An 18,249-nucleotide genomic window follows, 5' to 3' on the forward strand; every position below is an offset into this window, starting at 1 on the left:
ACGCACGGCTCTGTTTCTGCGATGTTCGTCCGCGACTAGCGCTTTGGATTTTCCAGACTTTGTCTAGCATGTCGCAGACATGTACAACTTTAGTAATATCTAAATTAAGCTATCTACTGAATTTATTGTTCAATAATCTCTGTCATATTCGCCTGGGTGAACATTCTGACGTAGCAGGGCCCTTTGTCAGGTTCGTTAAACCATGGCGCTATTAACGTTAATAGCTCCATAGGTACACTTACCTTTGGATGGCCGCCGATGACGACAGCTCGCGTGTAGTAAACGAGGGCGGTATTCCTGAACGAAAGGAACTATTAGAATAATTTTTAGACTTTCAAAGAAATTCTTTGTCAACATTACCTATGTTCCTCTATATTGTATACGGTACGGAGGTGACTCAAGACCGTCTGGGAAGGACTTCAACGTAATAACATCAGAGAAATTAATATACATATATGGCTGCAATGAAATATAGATCCGTAGTTTTTTTAAATAATGAGCATGAAGTTCCCCTTACGGATATGGCGCATTTATGACGTAAACGGTTACCATAGGCAACTTTCACCATCGCGTGCAACTGCGTGCAACAGGCAGAGCATTCGCATTTTGCAAACGCATTGATAAAATGTGTGAACGCAAATATCTAACATCCAGCGCGCCAACAGCAAACCAATTTGAAGTGTGCGTTTGAAATTAAACCGTTATAACAGCTTATTCAATGCGATTTAACGACCGTTTGTTTCATGGTTAGGCCTACCACATGCAGAGTTGAAAATCATTTCCCTTTAACGTGAACAGGTAAGCTATATCAATGTTTGTGTTGATCGATATGGTCCACCGGACACTTTTAACAAAGGGATGAACTTTATATTTGCTGCCCTGGCCTGCGTTATAACGCCAAATAGTCCAATAGGCTGCCGCCCTGATATCTTAAAAGCTTGTAGAATGAAGTGTAGGCTAGATCGGTAATTTGGAAGTGACTACTCCCAGTATGAAGAAATATGAATATTTATTCACCTGCGAGCCGAATTTTAAATTTAAATCTACGGTATACGCCTAGTTCGAATGGTTAACTGACCTCTGTTTTGGAAGGGGAATACAGGGGCTGTAGGGGCAGGGCGAATTTTATCTTAATTTACCTAATTTAAGAAGGGTATCTTTTAAGTCTTGGCTAAGCAGGGATGTTTACGAACCATCAAAATAAGATAAAAAGGCAAAGGAATAATGCGTAATGAATTTCCTATTTTTGAACGTTTGCTAGTCCTTATAACTGCGGGTATACATTGCCTATACACCTAGCTATCTGGTTAAAATACATGGGCTCACGTATTCATTGATACCATAGTTCATTAAGTCTATATTACATATCTAAAAGTTTTTTGTCAGCCGTGTTAAGGTTTAAAATGTGAAAGCGTGTGTGGGGGTGGGGACTGAAGAGTGATGGGGCGGGGGTGCGGTGGTCAAAGGAATAGGCAGGAATCCTTATCTCATTTCCCAACTTCTGTGAGCCAGAGTGCCGGTTTGACTACATGTGGTTTATCCCCACCTTCCACCCCCCCCCCCCCATTCGCTGACCACCTCCCAGTCAACATTTTATCATTTCCTGATGCAAAGATCTTCTGTGTGGTATTCTGTAACACGAGGATTTAATAACAAACTGGGGTGCACAGACCGGGGGTGACTGACACGTGAAATTACATATAATGTTAGGCTTGATGGTTTACCTTCATTCACCCACATTCAATTCTTGTTTTGTAGCAGTTAATTCAATCTTCAGCAGATGTCGTTACTATGGATACCGATGATGACGAGAAACTAATATTAGAAATTTGTTTACGATTATCGGATGAAGACGTTAGCCAAGTGATGGGGTTCAAAGACAGGTGAGTACATAATTTAATGAGATATATACGGCATCACGTCTACAACATAAGTGAGGGCGTTCTTTAACATTGCACGTTTCTGAAAATACGTTATTAAATATATCATTTGTTCCTTCTTTGAATTCAGCGCATTCAAGCATCGCTGCCAGATTAGTTACTCTCACAGATAACAGATCCCATATTAAACCTATTCTCCACCAACTCCACTGGCTTTCTGTTTCTGAAAGAATTAAATACAAACTTCTCATCCTCACCTACTAAGCAATCCATGGTTTTGCCCCAATCTATAATTCCAACTTTACTCACCCTTCAAATTCCAACTGGCTCACTCAGATCTAACAGTGCTATTTTCTTAAAGCCACCAAAAATTAAAACTAAAACGTACGGTGAGCGTTCTCATCAATTTGCGTCTCCCAAACTCTGGAACACTCTCCCCACCCACATTATGAATGCCCCTATATACCATAGAAAATTTTAAAGGCGTCTTAAAAACTCACTTATTCATGAGCTACCCTCATTGAACCGTTGTCATTTTCCCGATCCTTTCATGTATATCTTTAAGTTTTTGTTCCTTTATGCTGTCGTTTTTGTATACATTTTGTTTCTTGTAAAGCGCACTGAGACGGTATAATGCGCTATATAAAAATTGTAAAATTTTTATTATACATTAATCATGTACAACGTATGCACGTTGTTATTATTACACATTGTTTTAGTGAGTAATCTCTACACGTTTCCTCTTTTTTTCATCAATTCGGTACCCCCCCCCCCCCTCAATGCACACACACACTTTACCTGCCCCATCACCTCCAACTCCCAGATTTACCTTGTATATACACACAGCAAGAGAGCCACTTTGTACGTTATTGCAAAGGATTTATCTTACTTGTTTCATTATTGAAGTGCGCGTGCGCGCTACAATATTGGCATTACTGGCTAGTGAACGATACCTTTCAGAGGCTAGCTGCGTAGCCAACTTATTATGAGCCTGTCACGCAGAGTTGTCAACAAGTCCCTAGCTAGCTGCAAGTCTCAAGTCAAGTCTCAAGTCTTTACCAGCAAGTCTCAAGTCAAGTCTCAAGTCACCTTGAAAATTTTGAGCGAGTCTCAAGTCAAGTCTCAAGTCTTTGGAGGTCGAGTCTCGAGTCAAGTCTCAAGTCCCTATGAGCAAGTCCCAAGTCAAGTCTCAAGTCTTTGAAGTTTGAATACAATGATGCAGGCTACGAATAATGTAACAGTGTTCCAGGAATTATGTGGTATAAATTAAACAGCCGAATAGCAAAACCGGGGCACACGCCACGGAACAAATTACCTCAAAATTTGCTAGCCACTGTTTTATTGAAAAAGGCCAACTTTCAGCCAAACAGCAGCCCTGGATGGAATATTCAACCAAGCCGATGGTAGTTATGGTAACGCCTGTAGTCGTCGTTGGGCGCTCGTAATTCGAGCGTACACGCAGGGCCGTCTTAACGCATGGGCCCACTGGGCCCTGGCCCAGGGCCCCGCGATGTCAGGGGCCCCGCAATCACAGTAACCCCGTGTCTTAATCTGGGAGGAAAACTTATTGAATAGGCCATTATGCCTGATTGAATTCGATACTTGACAACTTGTGACGAGAGTTGGTGATACACTTGAGAGTTTGACATTAAATATTCAAATCTGAGTTGGCAACCCTGGAATATACAATGCCCGAAGGCTTACACAGAGAAACTGTTACTCCGTAACTATAAGAAAGAGGAAATTGCCTCAGCCACGAAAGGCATAAAATTTGAAAACCGTGGGCAATACCTCACTACCAAACCTAAACAAAAGTAACCACCACTTGTGTTCAAGCTCACCTTTACACCCCATATCAAAACCACGCATTTGAAAAAAAAAACACTTTAGAAACATTGGCACTTAATCTCGCAACACGCAACAATTATCCAAACTGTTTCCAAAAGAACCGATTCTAGCCTACAATAGGGCCCAAAATCTCAAAGATTTACTTGTTAACTCAAGGTTTCGTACTAACGAAGAATCAGCTGACTCTCAAGGTTCACACGAAGCTCTTTTAGATGCTCTTATAGCTGCACCATGAGTCCATAAAAACTTGTACACAGAAAATAGATGCATTTTGAGAATGAGACGCCCAGGCCGAATATAAAATATTCAAAGGCTACTACTGATGAAGCTCCTCCTATGAAGTTTGAAAGCAGAAACCGGTCTAGTTGGTCATAAGAACCTACGCTAGTCTCTCCTACTATTAACAGTACACTCAATTCACCTAATAGGTGCAATTATGTTTCACCATGAGGAGCATGCTATAAGTTCATGTTCCTCGGGCCCTCCCTTAAAAATACTTCATGTTCTTGGCGACTACGTTGCGTTAGATAGTGTAAAACCGCCTACATCTCCCTCTCAGTTGAAAGACTCAACACAAGGGTGTTACAATGGTAAGTCCAGTATTGTTAGGGAAGGGATGGAGGGCAACTGGAAGACTTCTCTTCTATAATGTATTTCATTTTTTAGATATATCACGTATGTTATTCAGCTAAAGTTTTATGCTTTATGCGCGACATAGGGAGGGGTGGTAAATGCAGGCATGTCTATGCTTGAGCGATTGTCAAGGATGTCAATTTTTCACGCAACTTTTTTCGAACTCACTTGATTGATGGGCCCCGCTCCATTGCGGGGCCCAGGGCCCGGTGATCACTTAAGACGGCCCTGCGTACACGAAACCATAATTATTTATTATCGATATCAACTTATGAAGTTATTTAATGATTAGAAAATTGTGAAATACAAGTCTCTAGTAGAAAAACCGAGTCTTTTGAAGGCAAGTCTCAAGTCAAGTCCCAAGTCTTTGCTAACTTTTTGGGCAAGGCTCAAGTCAAGTCCCAAGTCTCTGACAGCCGAGTCTCGAGTCGAGTCTCAAGTCCTAAAATTTGCGACTCGAGTCGGACTCGAGTCCGAGTCCCTGACTCGAGTCCCCAACTCTGCTGTCACGGTGCTCACAAGCGCCCTCACTTTGTAGGTACCTACATGACTATACTCCCTGGTGTGTTGTCTGCCCAAAAAAATAACACCATGAACAATCGAAAGTTCTTCCTAATACTGCAAGCTCTTCACGTGCACTACAAATACTGCGTAGTTGCAGGCAAATGCAGTTCTAGCATGCTAGTGATATTGCTTGAATATTACATTGCGCCATCACTTTTACTCTCCACCTATCGCGTTTGCAGCCACGGTGCACCACCTACACACTACTCATGCAGGGGGCTTGTAACCGTGACTTTTATTGTTGTTGATTATTGGGGGGGGGGGTTGTTGTTGGCTGTTTCATAAAGCATAGAAAACTATGGAGTCCCTCTTACCGAATTTACATAATTGTGAGCGGCAACCGGATTGCAAAGTCGGCAATGGCTATATAACCCGGATCGAATTGTCGGTATAACTGTATACTACTACCGTTAGATTCGTCCAACACGACAGCATACAGAAACGCAGTACTCACAGCCGTAGCCATAGTTCATCAATACCGCCCTCATTTTCTTTCAGGGAATATTTTATACTATTGTATTGATTAGATTAGAGAGGGAAGAGCCCAGTTGCTGCGTTTTAGAGTGCTACGTGAGGATGTTTTTAAGAGACTGGGCGAGATAGAGTAAAACAAAGGCAAAACTGAATAGTTACTACAAATGTTTTGATTTCATTTACAGACGGCGCTCTTTTCTGTTCACTCATTGGATGTCTCCTCCCTTAATGAAGTCACGACCAGGTAAACGTCATCACCGACACGGCGGACGAGATGTGACGTCAACATATTTTCCCGAGGGAATTAGTTACTTAGAGTTATTCGACGCACAAATGAAAGTCGGTAATTCACTGTTGGCTGAGGATAATGAAATCAGTTTTGCCGCTCATTGGGAAGAGCTGATAACTCGTGAAGAGAGAACTCCTAAAATACCGAAGATGTGTTGACATGGTAACCGTATGTTACGCCATGTTTTAGTTCTCTACACTAGAAACAAGGTTTAAAACTCTTTTTTAATGAGTTGCTAGTCTCGAATTTTGACAACAGCATCGCTCCCTGTCTAAACAGTGAAACAGACAAGGTTACTGAAATATTGCTTATAAGCATAGGCTTACCTGGTACAGTTTTGCGGTTGTTACTGCACCATATCGTAGATTTGTGATATATGTACTAGGACTGCAATGAAGTGTTGTATCCTATTCTCTAAGGTGGTTCTCAAGGGACAAACAGAAGTGTAGACTTAGCGTGTTATTATATAACGCGACATCTCGACAAATGTTGTTTTGCAACGCCATAACTCGAAAATTTGATATTGTTTCGACAAGTCGTCACATTATCAGAAATTGTCAACTCGTATTTATGACGTGTTTTCAAGTCACGTGCAAAAAAACAAAACAACACTTAGCAACTCGACACTGATAGTTTTCGACAAAATATCATTTTATCGTTACCTGTCAGTTCGATAAATATCATACTTTTCACGTGTTGTCATACTACAACTACTACTATTAACACAGTAAGTACATATCTGTCACTTCGAGAACTCCGTATGATCAATAATTCTTACCTAAAATATGTTTTTGAAGTTTAAACGTCATCATGGAAGGGGCGGGGGGTTCTTTTATTGATGCACACTTTTTAGGTTAACTTACAAACGATGTGACTGAACAGTGTGCAAATAATGATATTTTACGGCCACGAAGCAGTCGTTTTTTTAATTGTTATTAATTTAAGTGTTGTAGAAATGCCAGCTATATTGTACGGTATTATATGCAGAGTTATTTATTCAAGTTTACATTTATCTTCTCATTTGTAAATGCGCACTCAGAACAGGCTATATATATATATATATATATATATATAGATATATAGATATATAAATATATTGAGAAGTGAGACCTGAGTTTTGCAATAATGCATCAATGATGGGGTCAGTGTAGTATACCGTATTAACTAACAGCCATAACTAACTGAAAACTGTTGGTTCAAAGTTATGCCTTTATATCATAAGCATGCCAATACATTTGTGAATCCACGGATTGGGGGTATTCCTTGTCTTTTGTTAATCCCTCCACCGCCCTCCAAAATTAAACGTACTTATTGGCACAACCTTCCTTGTAGACCTAGTCATAGACTTAGTTTATGAGCTTATATGTCCTCAGGACCGCAGCCCACCCCCCCCCCCCCTATCACCACTTTTAAAATCTTGGATCCGCCCCTGTGAAGCATTAACTTTTATAAAATTTAATGTATACGGTTTACAATAAAGATAAGACAAAAATCTTAACTATTATCGTCTTCTCTCCCCCCCCCCCCACTCACTGTCCCTCTCTCTCTTTGTAATCTCTTTCTTTTTCACATGAACGGTTGGATGGATAGAGTTATGGAAATGTATTTTACAAACCATATATTAAACAATAGCAATATGGTTTGAAGTTGTTCAAACTTTGAACAAAGGGGCATGTGACGTCATCTTCAACTTTACATTATGGAGCCGTCTCTATCGGTCAGAATTTAATCTCAATATATCCTAAAAGAAAAATAAAACTCCAAATGATGCTTTGAACATTTTTGTTTTTGGAGGGGCGGGGGGGGGGGGGGCTATCAAGTTTATTTCATTAACTTGATAATCAATTGTGTCTGAAAATAATAATAATAATTTCATTCAACTCATTGAAAATCACCAAAACCGTTTTTTTTATATATATTTTCTCGTCGATATGATATGACGGACGTTTGACGACTCTGAAGGAAAAAAAAAGGAAAAGGCCGCTTGGTGTGAGACTCAACCAAATGTTGAAAGAGTGAGGTGTATATGATGGGAAGCAAGGAGGCTTTATAGATTTGCATGGAATGTTTAACTCTCAATGAAAGCTGGCCGTGCTAAGGCATGGCTTCTGTGCACTGTTTGCATATACATGCACCTCGTGATGCCGGTTTTAAAGATCCCCACACTGTAAAAACACCTGGGTCATTTTGTGTGACCCATCTGCTGAGTCAGCCATACTGTACCCAGAAATGGGTCGTATTGGTTGAGTTATTACGCAAGATTGTTTGAAATTGTGAAATAGCTCGATGAAAGTTTGACTTTTTGCACTGGGTCATTCTCAAAGACTTTTCTCATTGGATAAGTTATGTCATGTGACCACTATCAGCGTTTTTGCATGACGCCTTTCGTAGACAACAGCTGAACACCGTCACACAAATCTACAAACCATACGTAAATTCAGGACCAAGAAGGCTGTCTTAGTTGAATCAAAAACTTTGATGGGCTCTGAAAATGGACACGTTTGTTAGTTCCATCCTTGATGACTGGGGTTTACCAATGTAAATACCAATATTCAAAGGTAAATATACGCCAAAGTATGCTGACTAGTTCAGGCCACAGGCGCTCGCAACGTTTATTAGTTAAATACTATATTATAGTATGCCATTGTAGATATGATGATAGGCTATAGGCCTAAGTAACATGTTATTAGTGCTGCGAGCGCCGTGGTTCAGACAAGCCCATAATTACCCTGATACAGTGATACTGATAGTGATACATAGATAGCTGTAATGTTAGACCTAACGTTTGGTCTTTGATAAAGCATAGCCATAACCTCACTACGTAAGTTTAACTAAATATAACGTTAGAGGCTAAGACTAGTATAATGTTACTTGTTACTAGCTTTCTTGCTGAACAGAGAGTTAACAGTGTGCTTTTAAATGTAGTAAAACAGTAGTATAATCAGACTTTTTAGTGGGGGTGGGGGAGAGCTGAAGGGTAGCAAGGAGTCTGTGCAAGGGGAGGGGGACAAGATATGGGGAAGGGGTGTAAGGGGAGGGATAAAATTCTTGTATTTAAGGGGTGGACAAGATGTAAAATGGTTCATCATTTCTATCTTACTAATTTACTTGTATGTCAATTTGGGGGGATGGGGGTGACCAATTGGGGGCATTTCCCCTACTGGTTATGCCACGTACTGCAGTAAAATATGATATACTCCAACAAACAGTCTTTGCCAAGACTATAGTCGGTGTAATTGAACAATTGAAGTTAACTATATATGTCCTATTTTTATCTGTGGACTATAGGTAGCATGGTACCCAAAAGCCCATGGGAAACATCCTGCTACAGGCTATGCTACAGACTATCTTGAGGAAAGATTGCCCGAAAACGATCCCTTGCCTTTAAGAAACAAGAAGCAACACCGAAAGAAGTAAAGAAGCCTACACCTGTAAAGTTCAACATAAAAACAAATCCAAAAGGTAATACCATTATCTTGAACAGTCTACATACAATATACTCAGTAAGGGATATGGGTCAATTTCTTTTAACTGTGTAGGCTAAGTAACTGATATTCCTACATCCTCAGTCATTCCTACTGGTATGTAATTAAATCGCATAAAATGTCATAATGATTTTTCACGTATAACAGTCAGGTGCCAAGTTAACTTGCTTAAACCTTAAACTTAGTATGTAGGTAGCCCTTTGTGAGTAGATGATCCCTCTATTTTTTAATGGAGGTCCAAGATCATTTGAGGTCAACAGAATCTTAAATCTGCTATGGTAATGATTCAAGTGAAAAGATTTGCTAATTATTTAAATTAGTGACAACAGAATTAAGTGTGCATTGAAAGCAGCAATTTATTTTCTTTCTTCCAAAGGTTGGGACCAATCTTCCTCAATTCATGGAAGATGAGCTTAAGCAAGATAGGACTCAAAAGCAGCCATTCGTCCTTGCATTTGGTGATAGAAGGTATCCGACATCGAAGGGGTTGCTCTGCCAGCAACAGATGTGATTGCAGCTTTTGATATTTCTTTCAAATCATTGTACTTGTTTGACATAGCCTACCCCTGCCAGTGTCAAACAACCTGGGAATTTATACACAAATTCCTCATTAAGGTTAGTGAAGGGAAAGGAAAGGTTTCGACATCCCCTTCAGTAAGAAGCCTTCATGCTTTTTTAAGTAGTCAGTAAGAGGAAAAAAAGGTATGTAAACAACTTTGTCAAAAGTAGTGTTTAATATGATTTATTTGGTTTTTTATACATTGTAACCTTTTATCGTATAATTTTCTCAAAACACATATAAGGGATATGAACATATCTCATGTAAACCTTGGGCAGTGCAACATTAGGTTTACACTTAGTTCATGGTCATTAACATGATGGGATGATTACATGAGGTTTTTAATTTACATAATGTGACAAAGTTGTTTGCTATTTATGTTTGCATGTTATATTACCTTGAACAAGGTTTAAGTTTCATTTGGTATTTGTTATTGTTAAGTTTAGAGGGACTAAAGAAGCAGAACTGCCTCACAAACAGTGGTGCAAAACAAGTGTTCCACCATACATCATATATGTACAACTAGCCAAAAGCATGGCTGATGTACATTTTTTGCCTGAGCAACTGAAAATTTAATACATATTGTAACATATTGGTGGTGCAAAAATATTTATTTATTCATAGTGTTTCCATTTATTGATGACTTTTCAGTGATTATAAGTCTTGTACTGTATGTTTTAAACAGCTTTTCCTCATTCAAATCTAATGCTGTTTTGGTACAAGAACTACTGAGGAAATTATCACCTTTGGGATATGCTTGCAAGATTTTATTAATTGGCAGCTGGCCATAGGGTTTGTCTTGCCCCACCAACCCACTGCAAAATATGTTTGATATTGTCTTTGACTTTTAACCATGACAAAGCCCCCACCAAACATTGAGCTTTCCAAAATATTTGATTTCTTACAGCCACCATTGATGTACTACATGTCTTCTTTGTATACCTAACATTTTATACAATTGATAACTATGGAATGTTGTTTATTTATATTCTTAGAAATGCTAGCTAATAATCAAATTACTACAGTGACTAAGGATACAAGTAGAGAGTGAGTGCATGCTCCAGTCTTGATTAACTTAATATTACAAACACTGCAGCAAACCTAGCTGTGAGATCAACAATTAAAGTCTTTCAAGTAGTACAGAACATATTCCTCAGTGAACTAAAGTTTGTGCACTTGAATAAATGATCAGTTGTTTTAGTTAAGTATGTCAGGATTTTAAGGAACATTGCTTAGTCTCCAATGATTCTCAATTGGTACATTAGTCTTAGCTTATGTTCTTGTGTTCATTGTTTGTTTAGTTTTATGGATATCACATTACTCTGATTTTTACTGTTACTATGATGTTCTAGTTGGAATAAAACAAAATGAATATCGATAATTATATGTGAAATAGAAGGAATTGCATGCTTTATTGTAACACCACTTTGTGATTTGAATAAATTAACTTATCATTAGGAATCGAAGTCTTATGTCATTTCTTTTATAGACTTCCTGCAACTGCAAATGTAAATTCAGCTTTGACCCATTTACGTGGTCAATTTTTTTGACCCAATCTGCTGGGCTGGTGGAGATTGCACTAACCACTGGGTCAAAAGCTGGGTCAAAGTAGCATATGGGTCAAAGTAGCGTATGGGTCAAAATAACCCAGTTTTAGGTCAGATGTCAAATGACACAGATCCTTGGTCAAATTGACCCAAATCTGGGCTGGTGGAGATTCCACTAAGTTGCTGGGTCAAATTTGGGTCAAAAAATGACCCAAGTGTTTTTACAGTGCAATTCTCCCATGCATGTGATCATTCCCTCCTATACGTCCTGTCATCCACCGCCAGGCGCGTAGCCAGGATTTTGCCAAGAGAGGGGCGAAAATGTAAAAAAATTATCAGAGGCGTAGATCCGGCATTGCATACTATCTAAGCGTAGCGCCACCATAAGTTGGCGCGAAGCGCACAAGAACATTTTGGCTGAAAATGCCTCCCAGATTGCTGGAAATGGCACTTCCCAGGCCTTGTAAGTTGCATCTTAGAATTTCTCTTTTGAAATTACTAGCGATATCATAAAAACATTAAAACAAATAAAACAAATATGCTCAAGGGGGGGGGGGGGGCGGCTGCCCCCTTCGCCCCCTGACTACGCGCCTGTCCACCGCAGCAACGCACAAACCTGACAAAGGCTTCTTTCCAGGCCCTTAGTCAGACCGGGCACCTGGAGAAGGGGCGAGTAGGCATGATGCAGAGAATCTCTACATTGGTGCCACTATCATGTGAAGGAAAACTTCACAAATGTCAGGAGATAAGTTTTGTGTCTTTTCATAACTCTTTCGCATTGTTGGTGCAGAATTCCTGCCTGCTTCTTCTCTCTATATAGACCATTGCACCATGCATTGAAAAGATGTGACGTCGTCTCATCAGCGGAATCCAACAATGTCGTGTGTCGAATTTTGCGTAGCGTCATGGTTTTCCCTTTCTGAAGTTGGATTGAGAGTCGATAGTAGTGAAAATATGGATATTAAAATCCAAAAAGCAGCACAGTAACGATGACAACTAGTTACAGACACAACGCACATGGAAAGTATAGTGTCCGGGCATCATCGTTTTTACCAATATGTACTGCTGACTCAGCAATATAAAACTGCCGATTCATCATCTTTAACTATTTCAACCTCCCACCTGTCAACTTAAAATCCGCTATAGTTTGAAACGATATGTATAGACGTTATTTCACGCAACATCCCGGACAAAGTTCATCTCAGTACATGCCGCGGTTTGACAAGTTTATCGTATACCTGATTTGACCCCCACTTCACACCTGATATAGTCTTAAGGCCCGGTCACACTATACCGATTTTTTATCGGAATACTATCCGATTTTCCCGGAGGAATCGAAACAGCCAGTTTTTTGTTTGGGTCTTCTAGCCACAGTGATAAAGGACCTGATTTGCTATCTGTTGAGCCATTCCGATGTGGAATAGCCCTCTGCTAACTTTTGATATTGACTCCGTTTCCTTTTATCGGATAGCTATCCGATTTCTCTTCCGATTTTTATCGTTTTTCGATGTGACGTCACTTCAGAATGTAGTCAGTTCCAGAACTCCTCAGATTTGGAGTAGGTGTTCGAATGTTCCACTGCATTCATTACATTCACTACCACAAACCTCACTCTTCGGCCTAAAATCGGAAAAATCGGACCGTATTCCGATAAAATATCGCTGTAGTGTGACCGGGCCTTTAGTCATGTGGATTCCATATTTTCAAGACCCTGGTAGTAGATCAACAAATCTGCATTAAGCTAACGCTACTGCTATGAGTGCGCCTTTACAACTTTAGACTTTATAGCCAAAAGGAAGCGCCCTCTTTACAGTATATGTAGCGACTATCGTGCACAGAACTGTGTTGAATTTTTGTGCGACCAAGCAGTACAGTAACAGAGATTTTTTTCAGTATAGACAGAGACCGTACAATGTCTAAACCCAGATTAGCATTTACATAGAAAATAAATTTAAATCCCTAAAAAAAAAGAGAGAAAAAAGAGGGCGCTCGTCGGAATTCTCTCTCTGTGCTGTTACAGTTATAAGTTGAGATATAAACTACAAAGGTGAGCTTAGGTTCATCATGTTACTTCATTTCCTAGGTCCACACATTACTAGTTGCATTGTACTGATAGGCTGTCTAATAAAACATAACATTGGCCTACGCATCGCTGTTGAGTATTAATCTTTGAACGTTTTACTATTCTTCTCGGAATGCAGGTTAAATAAGTAATAGAAGCCGAAAAAGAAGCAAACGATCTTGAAGGAAGAGAAAAATAAAGCCCGATAAGAGAGGCGTCCGGTAAGTCTCAGCGTATTAAAATTCTAACTGTTATTGTTACTAGGCCTAGGGCCTACTGCTGTTATGCTTAGGTCTTGGCCCTAGGCCTAAATCTTTTCTTCTATTGCTGAAGACAACATTAAGGCCTAAGTTACAGTATGCCTAGCCATGGCCTCACAATTACCGTAGCTCAGGCTATCATTCACTCTAGCCACATAGTGTGATGCATATTTTAGTACAGGAAGAGACGTGTGTACGTCCTACAGAATAACACCCACAGTCACACTAGCTAGACCCTAGACATATTCTACAAATTTCTAGTCCTAGCTTATGCTAGGCTCAAATTCAAATGACTATCACTTTAGAAGCCAACCTTTTATTTCGCATACAATGATTTTACAATTAGCCTAGGTTGAGCTTAGTCTAGGCAGCTGGATTGACAAACATGGATCTAGGCCTTAGGACTATGAATCTAAGTTAGGCCTATGAATCTAAGTTAGGCCTAGTCTAGGCCCCTAGACGTTAGGCTGATAAGAGCTAAAGCCTATGTCTGCAAGTTGTTTTATACAATGTGATCTGACACAAAGTTAATCACAAATTGTCAGTAGCCTAAAGCAAGCCAAACATAATGTTAGGCATGCAGCTTTCTGGTCACTTCGCCCAACAACCATTTCGCCCAACCAGCATGGTCATTTTGCCCAACCAGCATGGTCATTTCGACCAACGATTTTTTTACTCATATTCAGTCAGAATAATATCACTTTGATTGGAGGCCTATTGTTCTTGGGTCATTAATCCACAGCTATTGTTCTGCTTGATGACCAACTTTCTGTTCGGACAAGCAAAATCAGTTTTGAAGGTCATTGCAAAGTTCATTTGAAGGTCATAGCAAAATGTATGATGAAGTTGTGTACATAAAGGTCAGATTGCATTGTAACTAATAAACTAAATACTCTGAAACAGGTATATAAATATGTTGAATTGTTACATCAATTTGGAGATTTTGAAATAAAACAGAAATCTAAGTGGAATTCTACTTGCCTGAAGCTGATGTTGCACCATTGAACCTGTGTGTCTCTCCTACAGTAGATACATGTATGTAATTGTTTGTTCTATGTTAAATTGAGCTGCATATTTTTAGGTCCACAACCAAAATGTGTAAGACAGGGACAACCTGAAAAACCCATTTCCTCTCCATGACTATTACTGTGGATGTTGCAGATTGATGTGTGTCAAACCAAGTTTTGAATTTTACTAATTTGCTGTCGTGTTTTGACAACAGATGCACAGTTTGTAGCTGCAAAGTTTATAAAGCTGTCTAAAAATAATATATTTCAATATTTCCAACTGTTCATGGGTCTTGACAACAAACTCTCTGGTTACAATTTAAAATTTATGAAAAATCCTTTGACGTGAAATGTTTTCCAATGTAATTTTCCTGTTTGAATTCTATTCAAACTGAGAACTGGACAATTTGGCACTTTTTTTGAACAATTTTTGAACAGTTTTAGTCATAAAAAATACTGTGCCATACACTAGCTACAGTACATATTATTCCCACACCAGTGTGCATGTGTCTTTCTGATTGCTTACTTTGATGTTACGTTTACACCGCACAAATATCAGGTACAGGTAAGTAAATGTTCATTAATAGGCAGTGTGCCCGACATTTCGATCCCAGCAGGATCTTCTCCAAACGCCAACTGGAATTAAAACAGACTTAGTCTGTAAAGAGAGATTTAAAGGGTGTGAAGATTCGCGCAAAAAGAAACGTCTAATGCCGGTAATTTGACCTAGTTTCGAATGAGTTGTAACAGAAGTGTTAGACACCACCATCGATCCCAGAAATTACACACACAGCTTGCTACCGTCTGTAATTAGACACTCGTGTACAGTCAGTACATACAGCTGCGGTCAATACCCACAGCACAGTATACAAACGATACAGCAGTGGACATCTCAGGTCCAGCTAAAGATAACAAGGTATCACGTTTCATTACTGTACTGTCTGCATTTTGTAGTGACACGAACAAAACGTCACTTGCAAGCAACAGAAAGTTAACTTTTTCAGATGGCCGCACACGTTTTGGGGCGCGTCTTCAATGCCTTTAAAATAGCAGACATGTGTAGAAATAGCTTAATTGGACTTCAGTAGTTTGTCGAATAATAACAGGACCAGACTGTTGGTGTTGATATTCAACAACCTCATAATTACTGTACATAAGTGGGACAATCTTCTCCATGTCTTGTTATTCCATAGTACATCACTTAGCAATGGTTTAAGCTTTCGCCATTGACTCTTTAAATTAACTCTTTATTTTCCTCTCTGTTGTTTGCATTTCATTGCTTCCAATTATTTTGAAAAGTTTACTGAGTGGCAAGTTAAACATGGCATGCAGTGCCCCCCCCCTCCAAATGAGCTTAAATTCCTGATAATCTCCTTCCACAACAGATGTGTGTAATCCTTTGACTACACTCTGTGGAAAATCCAATAAATAAACCCAAGTGAGATTATGGAATTTCCTTAAAAAAAGCTCTTGTGAAAGATTCTTTTAGGTTTTACTGTACACCTCAAGTTGCATGCAATTTGAAGTTAGTAAGTACTGTGCACTGTAGGGAGTTTTTTTGGTATCAATCCACAACCTTGCAGAAAAGCCATTTGCAAACAGGATAAATCCTTCAAGGTGACTGTACATGGGGACTGTGGCACAACACTAAGTAGTAACTTAGTTAAGTATACACAATATACTGTATCTATAATTTCAGATATATTTAGCACAACTTGTACATTAGAGCTCTGTGTCAAACCTAAACTGTTTGTATTTAATAGGGATCGTTCTAGTGAAAAATTAACTTTTTAGTTAAATGAAAGAGGAACATTTTGGAAATGCATTCTGGGAGAAATTTTGCGTTTAGATTCTACGCAGCAGCGTTTTTGAGATATTCTGTCACTGTTTGTAAGTACTACAGTATATACTTTTTATTTAAACAGAAAGTGAACTTGGAGCAAACAAGTGTCCTGTCATACAGAACATTGTTGCACGCTGACAGAAAAAAATGCTTTGTTTTTCTTTCTTGTGTTTAGTTTATTGGTTTGAACTTGGATCAAGTAGGGTATCAACTTATTTTTTATTTATTTTTGTCTTTTCCACATTCTTCTTGCATTCGGTATTTGAACATCAAAATGGTACATTGAACAAAAACACAGCATGATTAAGCTCATTGCTATATCATTCAGTAGCAGAACTTAATATTCTATAACAACACATCTACTGTCTTCTCTCAGCCTACATTTATAGTAAACATTTAGGTAAAAAATGTGTATGAAACTCTCTTATGATATTCAAATTAGTTTTCATTCAATAGCATTCTTCTACATGTAGAGTGACCTTTCTGCATGAAATGCATATGTTACAGTAAGAATTTTTATAGACGTGGCTTATCGTGGGATAATTAGCCATTTTGCTGATGAAAAATGTTCATCGATGTTACTAAAATTCTGTAAGATTCAAGACGTTTTTTGTAAAATATGTTTGGTACTTTGGTACATGTTTGGAGTAGGGTAAGGGTCACAATTAATGGTATGCAGGCATGACCTTGGGATGATATTTAAACGCAATATTTCCCTTTAAAGTGGAACCTGTTAACGTAGCCATAATATTATGAAAACCAGTCTGTGGGACCATGGTAGACTGATATATCTACAGTACTCAATGTCAGTGAGGCATGACAGCAACATTGGGAGATGTTTGTATGTCAGTATTAACGCCGGTGCCTTTCAATCATTAGGTCCCCAGTTCGAGTCACTCCAAGATAAATGTATGTCGTCTAGTTACAGAGCTGTTGACAATACATAATCATGGACGTTAAATATGAATCTAAGATACTCAGTCAGCTTGTGGCTTTGATAAGCCAATGATGGCTTCTTCGCGAGTTCATGCTTGCCACAGGATCTAAAATACATACATATTACTGACAAAAATTCCTCCTCCTCCTCCTCCTCCTCCTCCTCCTCCTCCTCCTCCTCCTCCTCCTCCTCCTCCTCCTCCTCCTCCTCCTCCTCCTCCTCCTCCTCCTCCTCCTCCTCCTCCTCCGCCGCCGCCGCCGCCGCCGCCGCCGCCGCCGCCGCCGCCTCCTCCTCCTCCTCCTCCTCCTCCTCCTCCTCCTCCCCCCCTCCTCCTCCTCCTCCTCCTCCACCTACGTACTCTCAAGTGACAGAAATAACTGTCAAGTATGTTAACTGGTAGGACTATACAGTATGTTGGTAACCAGAGCTGCGGTTCTGGGCCAGTTGTCATTTATTTATAGACGTACAAACAAGTCAGTTGAAGACTGCTGTTTCAAAGTTCATGTATGAGACCATACAGTTTAAATGTGTTTTCATTGATTATTTCTTTAAGTTCAGTCAATTTGCTTTTCTGAGCCAGGAGGTTAACTATGTGCTTTAGATTTCCTTTTTTTTTTTGTTCATTGTTGCTGGCATTGTTGATCTTTGGGGCTTTAATACAAATATCTTATCTGAGTATATTACATATGAAAAATGTCAGTTATTTATCAAATGTATATGCCAATACATGAAGAAAAAACAGTACATTACTGCCACTTGCGCATTGCTACTGTAAGTATACCAATCACAGATGGATAGAAGTATGTGCTGTGTTTATTGTTACACAGCTTGCCTGATTTGTTTAAAATGCTTTAGTAGCTC

General features: G+C 39.3%; 1 protein-coding gene and 2 long non-coding RNA genes across 4 annotated transcripts in view; all 3 read left to right on the top strand.

The window, feature by feature from the left end:
• Positions 1-639: 639 nt before the first annotated feature.
• On the top strand, positions 640-7,101 carry LOC139978591 (uncharacterized). The gene is made up of 3 exons (XR_011796983.1): positions 640-798; positions 1,759-1,883; positions 5,585-7,101. It is a non-coding gene; the product is annotated as an uncharacterized lncRNA (long non-coding RNA).
• A 752-nt stretch (positions 7,102-7,853) lies between these two features.
• LOC139972837 (uncharacterized) lies at positions 7,854-11,487 on the top strand. The gene is made up of 3 exons (XR_011795084.1): positions 7,854-8,246; positions 8,977-9,150; positions 9,550-11,487. It is a non-coding gene; the product is annotated as an uncharacterized lncRNA (long non-coding RNA).
• A 1,854-nt stretch (positions 11,488-13,341) lies between these two features.
• Positions 13,342-18,249, top strand: part of LOC139978598 (dual specificity testis-specific protein kinase 2-like) — a 52,045-nt gene continuing 47,137 nt past the window's right edge. The window contains exon 1 of one of the 2 annotated variants that reach the window (XM_071988940.1): positions 13,342-13,562. The gene's annotated coding sequence lies outside the window, so the exon portion shown is untranslated. Of the gene's footprint in view, positions 13,563-16,473; positions 16,499-18,249 lie in introns of those variants that run through there. The other variant, XM_071988949.1, reaches the window with a different exon arrangement.

The sequence above is a fragment of the Apostichopus japonicus genome, chromosome 2 (genome assembly GCF_037975245.1).
Source record: "Apostichopus japonicus isolate 1M-3 chromosome 2, ASM3797524v1, whole genome shotgun sequence".
NCBI classification, from domain to species: Eukaryota; Metazoa; Echinodermata; class Holothuroidea; order Aspidochirotida; family Stichopodidae; genus Apostichopus; species Apostichopus japonicus.